This window comes from Panthera leo, chromosome D2, assembly GCF_018350215.1.
Source record: "Panthera leo isolate Ple1 chromosome D2, P.leo_Ple1_pat1.1, whole genome shotgun sequence".
NCBI lineage: Eukaryota > Metazoa > Chordata > Mammalia > Carnivora > Felidae > Panthera > Panthera leo.
In genome coordinates this window covers 10,082,973-10,090,562 of record NC_056689.1, presented here as the reverse complement: position 1 = coordinate 10,090,562, position 7,590 = coordinate 10,082,973, and the positions used below count along the sequence as shown (strand labels likewise).

Below are 7,590 nucleotides of genomic sequence, written 5' to 3'. Positions count from 1 at the left end.
TCAGCCCATTGAATAAAAGGACAAACTTTTAAGTGAGTTATATTGAGGTTAAATTTCCAAACAATAAAATTCACTCTTTTAAAGCATACAGTTCCATGAATGTGGACAAATACATAGTCAGGGAAATACCAAAATAACCAGAATATTTACTAAGCACCTTCAATTCTCTCATGGCACTTGGCAATCAATGTCCTCCAAAAACCAGCTGTCGGTAACCACTAATTCATTTTCTATTGTTATAATTTTGACTATTCCAGAAATGTATAGACATGGAATAATACGTAAGGTAGCATTTTGCTTTTGGTTTCTTGCGTTTTGCATTAGGCATTTGAGATTCATTCATACTGATGCATTTATCAGTAGTTCGTTCATTATTTGATTTCAAGTAGTATCTCATCTTACACCCAGTAATGACATTTTTAGATAGTACGGTAAGTGCACGTCTACCTTCCTAAGAAATTGCTGGCAAATTTTACAAATCAGCTATGCAATTTTGCACTCCCACTAATAATTTATGCAGTACCCCATTGCTCCACAATCTTGCCAGGATATGGTCTTGTTAGTCTTTCTAATTTTTGCCATTCTACTATATATTATCATAATTTTGTGATTTTAATTTGCGTTTTCCTGATGACTAATAATGTTAAAATATTTTCTTATGCTTATTGGCCATTTTCTGCCTTAGTGAAACATCTGGTCAAATCCTTTCCTCATTTTTTAAATGGGTTGTTTGTCTCTTATTTTTGAGTTACAAGGGTTCTTTATATATTTTGGATATAAGTATATTATCAAATACATGTTTGCAAATATTTTCTCCCCGTAGGTGGCCTGCCTATTCATTTTCTTGATAGCATCTTTCAAAAAACAGAATCATTTAATTTTGATTATCAAGCCCAATTTATCGTTTTTTCTTTTATGATTTGTGTGTGTGTCCTAATTAAGACATACTTGTTAATGCCAAGATCCCAGAAAAATACTTTTATGTGTTCTTCCATAAGAATTGTAGTTTTAAATCTTTCACTTATGTTTATTGTCCATTTCAAGTTAATTTTTACACAGTATATGTAATAGTATATGTAATTATTATTATTATTATTATTATTACTACTACTATTGTTATTAGCATATAGACCTCCAGTTAGTCTAGCAATTGTTGAAAAGATTCATCCTGGCTCAATTGATTCACCTCTTTATTTTTTTAAATTTTTTTAAGTTTTTTTAGGGAGAGAGGGTGTGCAAGCAGGGAAGAGAGGCAGAGAGAGAGGGAGACAGAATCTTAAGCAGGCTCCACACTCAATGTGGAGCATGACCTGGGGCTCCATCTCATAATGGTGAGATCATGACCTGAGCTGAAATCAAGAGTCAGATGCTCAACCCACTGAGCCATCCAGGCACCCCTGATCCACCTCTTTATAACAACAAATGGACCATAGAGATATGAAGTTTACACCAGGACTATTTATTCTGTTACTGACCTATATAGCTACCCTTTCCCCAGAAGGAATTTTGATTATAGCTTTGCATTATTTATATAATTAAACACATTAAGTATATACTAATTATATGATTTTTGAAAAATATTTTGACCAAAGTCCTTTGCATTTACATATACATTTTAATAAGTTTTTTGTGTGTAAATATATATATATACACACACATACATATATATACACATATACACATATATGTGTATATATATGTGTGTGTGTGTATATATATATATGTATATATATATATGTGTGTATGTATATATATACATATATATATATACATATATATATATATAGTGAGTTGCATTGATTGATTTTCAAATATTAAAAACTGATTTCCAGAAAAACTCCACTGGGTGACAATTTAAAATTTTTTGAGAAGACTGCCTAGTTGATATTGGTTTGTAGGTTCCTTTCCTTTTGATATCTTCGTCTGGTTTGAGTACTGAGATAATGCTGGCCCCATAAAATGAGATGAGAAGTTTCCCTGTTCCTCAAATTTCTCCTTAGATTGTATAGAATTGTATTTCTTCCTTAAGTATTGGCGACTTCCAATAAAGCCATCTGAATCTGACCCTAGAATTTTCTTTGTGGAGATAGAAGTAGGATGTAGGCATCAGTTCAGAGAACTTATTTCTTCAAGACTGGTATTTGTGAATACTTTGTTAGCTTAGGTACCTTTAGAAGCTTATCTATATAAGTTGTCAATTTTATTGGCATAAAGTTTTGCATATTTTTTTATTATACATGTAATGTGCATGGAATCTGTAGTGAGGTTTGCCTTTCCCTTCTTTGTTTTTTTTTTTTTTATTAAAAAAATTTTTTTTAACGTTTATTTATTTTTGAGACAGAGAGAGACAGAGCGTGAACAGGGGAGGGGCAGAGAGAGAGGGAGACACAGAATCTGAAGCAGGCTCCAGGCTCTGAGCTGTCAGCACAGAGCCTGACGCGGGGCTCGAACTCACAGACCGTGAGATCATGACCTGAGCCAAAGTCGGACGCTTAACCGACTGAGCCACCCAGGCGGCCCACCTTCCTTCTTTGTTCTTTATGCTATACTTTGTGTCTTGTGTGTTTCTATCAGTCTGGCTAAAGCTTTATCAATTATATTGATCGTTTCAAAGAACCAAGTTTTGGTTTCATTGATTTACCTGTTCTTTATTCCCTTGACTTTCTTGAAAGCTACATTAACATTGTATTCATTTTCCTCCAATTAGTTTTCAGATTATTTTTCAGTGTTTCCATAATCAAAAGTACTCCAAGGTGGATTTTTGGAAGGTGGGGATTAACCATAACTTCATGAGAGAAATATCTTTCCCCAGAGGAATCGTTTGTGTACTTATGTGTTTATTCCCATCAGTAGGAAATTTTTTCATAATTAAATCATTTGCTATTATGATTTATCCAGATATTGCAAAAAGAGACTGTGTCTTCTCTACATGCTTAGTAGTTCCTTAGAGATTTCCTTTGCTTTGACTCTTGATTGTAATTATATATTCTTTAAATAATTTTTAAAGAAGAGTACAAAATTGAGATGTTTCCTGAGCCCTTATATATATGGGAATGCCATTTTAGATCTCAGCCTTTACCAGCCTTTCAATGTCTCTGGCTTTTAAGGTTGATGAACAATTGCATTCTGCAATCACATTAATATTGAACCTCTTATCTGTAAGCCTGTTATTTCTATATGAATGATTTTTGCATTTGTGTCCTAGAGTCCTGAAAAATGTCATCGATAGGTATTCCAAAAAAAGACAGGTGGGTCCTACAGTCAAGTATTTTGGGGATATACTGAGTTACATATGCAACATGTGCAGAGTGAACCTTCAAAGCTTACGTGGCAGTTCTCAAACATACTTAACAACAGAGCCCTTTGGAGTTCGTGGAATCATGAGTTTGGGCTCTTTGTTACTACTATGTGCCAGCATCTTCCTGTAATAGCACTCACCTGTAGTCTGTTGAAAGAAAACATTCCTTCTGAACCATGGAGGCTAGTACCCTGGACATCTGGTAAGAGTAAGAGTTAATCACCATGCACAAAGCGATTGAATCACAGCTTCCAGGCAGTATGTGCAATGTGTGATATAAGCTTTATTCTGTTTCCCTGAGGATGTCTGGGGTCGACCTCATGAAAGACTGGATCCAGAGTGGCATAAAATACCTGAACTGGCATATTGGCTGCATCACGAACCTTTTTAAACTCACAAAGATGAGACACCATATTTTGGGGCAGTGGCTGCCCAGTTTGAGAATGTCTGGCAAATTGGGTAACCACTTTATTGTCACTTGAAACATCACCAGCACAGAAAGAACCTCAGCAAAATCAGTAGGGCATCAGTCTCACTGCAATATTGGATACTGAGTATATTCCAGCATAGAAGGTATGGTATGTCCCATTTCCTGGGGGAGATTTTCTATCATTCCAGGAGTTAATAAAGTCAGTGAACTCCTTGAGGAATGGGAAAGATTCAGCTTAAGAACTGCAGCTGGCGTTAACAATCTCCATCTTCTTTCAATCTGCCTCCACAGATTGTCAAATGACAATCCTAATGTGGTTTGTCTCTTTGCAGGAAATGCACCCTAGCAATACTTTGGATTCATGAACCTCAGCCACTCTTCTAACGTCTTGATGTCTTGACGCCACATCTCATTTCACAGGCGGCGCTGCAGACATCCTTAACAATTAGTTGAATAAAATATTCAGACCTTCCTCCATCCACGTTTTAAAGGAGAAACACGGTCAGTATAAACTGGGCTCAACATTACCTCTCCGCATGAATCATACCACGGTACTAGGGAGTCCCAAGGCATGCATTCAGAATTTCGAAGATTTCGTTTCGTTTTTATTCATGTCACCTAAAAATCTTTTATAGTTCTATCAGAAAATTTGTGAGATAGTTTCTCAAGGAATCACATGCCAGTCTGATTTTTAGGTAGTGTTCTTTGGGGTGCCCTGTGAGGAATATAAAATATCCCGCTAAATTTGTCTTAAGTTCTTGGCTGCTGAGTAACTTTTCTGAACATTTCAATTAGCCGGCATTGGGACAAAGAAAAAATTGTCTAAGCAGCTTCCTGCACAAAGCATTTGGTGCTTCTGCATGTAAACTATCAACTATTACAGGACCTCTATCAAGTAAAAAGTTATGGTAAATGTGTTCTGATAAGGTATGATTATCAGGGGCACCTGGGTGGCTCAGCTGGTCAAACGCCTAACCCTTGATTTTGGCTCAGGTCATGATCCCAGAGTCGTGAGATCAAGCCCATGCAGAGCATGGGGCCTGCTTAAGATTCTCTGTCTCCTCTGTCTCTGACCCTCCCTTGCGCCCTCTCTCTCTCTCTCTCCCTCCCCCTTCTGCCCCTCTCTCCAGTTGCACACGTTCATGCCCACACGCACACACACCCACACACGCTCTCTCTGTCTCTCTCTTAAAATATATATAATAAAGGAAAGAATTGTTTATCAGTCTTGGAAAAATTGTTCCCCATAAAAAAATGCTTTACTCAAAAGATTTTAACAAGATCTGCTCTTCGATGCTTTTCTTTGTCTAGATGGATTTCATTGGTTTCAAAGTCAAACATAAACAGTTCAACTGCTCACTTGGTTTCTGGATTAAAGGAATCCATAAGCTTTTTAATCAGTGAGTAATTTTCACAAACTTTGATTGAATTCTCCATTTGTGTTTAACTTTTCGATTGTAGTGCCAATACATCTCCAAGGTTTATCTGCTTTGGATGAGCAATTTTCACAAAATCAGCCCCTCTGCCCGAGGCATCCCGAAGTGCATCCGCAGAGAGTGGTGTGGGACCCCGGCAATGTAGGATATGCAAGCTCGGCCAGCAATCCTTTCTGAGGGAGTTTTCCTGTGCAATTTGAAATTCTTCTGAGGTACTGAGCTCAGAAACTCCAAACGGACCTCCGGGTGCTCGGTGAACAAGTGCAGCCAGTCGCCCTGAGGCTTGACATTGAAGACTGTGCCCGACAGGGAATAGCTGGTGCTGACTCGGGTGGCTGGGATCCTGGCTCAGGCTCCCAAGCCTTCGGTAGTTCAGCAGTGTCTAGAACAGACCCTTGCCCAGCTGCAAGGCCTCCGGCCTCAGTGCTGCAGCTCCTGCCTGGATTCCCTTGACTTTCGCTTTCCATGTGTTTTTCAATGTTTGTTTATTTGTTTGTTTAGAGAAAGAGAGAGGGCACATGCGAGGCAGGAGGATGGGCAGAGATAAAGGGGGAGAGAGAATGCCCCTCCACACTCAGTGAGGAGCTCAAATCAAGAGTCACGATCTCCACCGACTGAGCCACCCAGGCTCCCCTGCTCTTTATTTTCTTCTTCCTGCTAGCTTTGGTTTAAATCGGCTATGCTTTGGTAACTTCTTGAAGTTAGCAAACCTTGAAGTCAGGTTGAGACCTTTCTTCTATTCTAAGATGAACATCCCTTTAAATTTCCATCTGAGCACTTCTGTGCTCTCCACAACACTCAGTTTTCAGTTTTCATTCATGTCAGAATTTCTTTTAATTTCTCTACACTTTTCTTCTCTGACCCCTTGGTTATTTTAAGGCACGCTGTTTAATTCCCAAATATGTTGGTATTTTCTAAATATGTTATTGACCCTGTTGTGATCAGAAAACACACTTTGTTGGATTAAACTTTTTTTTAACGTTTTGATTTATTTTTTGAGAGACAGAGAGAAACAGAGCATGAGCGAGGGAAGGGTAGAGAGGGAGACACAGAATCTGAAACAGACTCCAGGCTCAGAGCTGCCAGCACAGAGCCTGACGTGGGGCTCGAACCCACAAACCACAAGATCATGACCTGAACTGAAGTTGACCACTTAACCAACTGTGACACCCAGGCACCCTGTCACACTTTGTTGGATTTTAAAGTGATTGAGATTTTTGTTCTGATTCAGAATATGGTCTATTTACGAATTTTCTATGTGCAGTTTCAAAGAATGTGTTTCTGGTTCTTTGAAAGTATCGATAAAATTGTCAGACTTCTAGCAGTACTGACAAAGAAATAAGGAGTAAAGACACAAATTACCAATATCAGCAGTAAAACAGGATGTCACCATAGATCCCGCAAACACCCAAAGGATGACAAGATTATGCTGAGAACAACTGTACACACATATATTCTACAACTTACATAAAATGGACCAATTCCTTAAAAAACATAACCTACCACAACTCACCAAATATGAAATAGATCATTTGCATAGCCCTATAACTATTCAGAAAAATGAATTCATAACTTAAGAGCTCTTCAAAAAAAATAGTAATCTGCAGGCCCAGATAGTTTCACTGAAGTTCTACCTAGCCATTAAAGAAGAATGTACACCAATTCTACACAATCCCTTCCAGAAGAGGACAAAAGAAGGAGTACTTACCAATTCATGTTATAAAGCTAGTGCTACATCGATTCCAAACTCAAACAAAGGCAATACGAGAGAGAGAGAGGGAAAGAAAGAAAGAAAGAAAGAAAGAAAGAAAGAGTAGGGGAGGGGAGAAGGGAGGGGAGGAGAGGGCAGGGAAGGGAAAAGAAAACTACAAAAATATCCCTTGTGATAACAGATGCAAATCTTTAACAAAGTATTACCAAATGGAATATGGAAATATAAAAAAAGAATCATAAACCCGAATAAGTTGGATTCATTTCAGAGAATCAATGCTTGATCAATATTTGATAATCAAACAACGAGATCCACCATTGTTAACAGTCTGAATTAGAGAAAACAGGTTCATACCAATTGGTGGAGTAAAAGCATTTGACAAAATTTAATAGTCATTCGTGATAAAAACTCCCAGATAAAAAGGAATAGAGGGGACTTCTTCAATTAGAAAAATAGAATCTACTCTCTCTCTCCCTTGCTCTCTACCCCTCTCCTACTCATGCTCATTCTCTCTCTCAAAATAAATAAATAAATATTTTTTTAAAAAAAGAAAGGATAAATAGAATCTGTGAAAACCCTGTAGCCCACATTCTATTTAATGATGGAAGTTGGAGTACTTTCTGTCTAGGATCTAGCACAAGGTAAGGATGTCTGCTCTCAGCACTTTATCCAACCTAACGCTGGAAGATGTAGCCAATGAAATAAGGCAAGACCA

At 37.8% G+C, this 7,590-nt stretch overlaps 1 pseudogene; it reads right to left on the bottom strand.

Annotated features, from left to right (window-relative positions):
• Window positions 1-3,540: 3,540 nt before the first annotated feature.
• On the bottom strand, window positions 3,541-5,631 carry LOC122201784 (annotated as a pseudogene).
• Window positions 5,632-7,590: the final 1,959 nt, after the last annotated feature.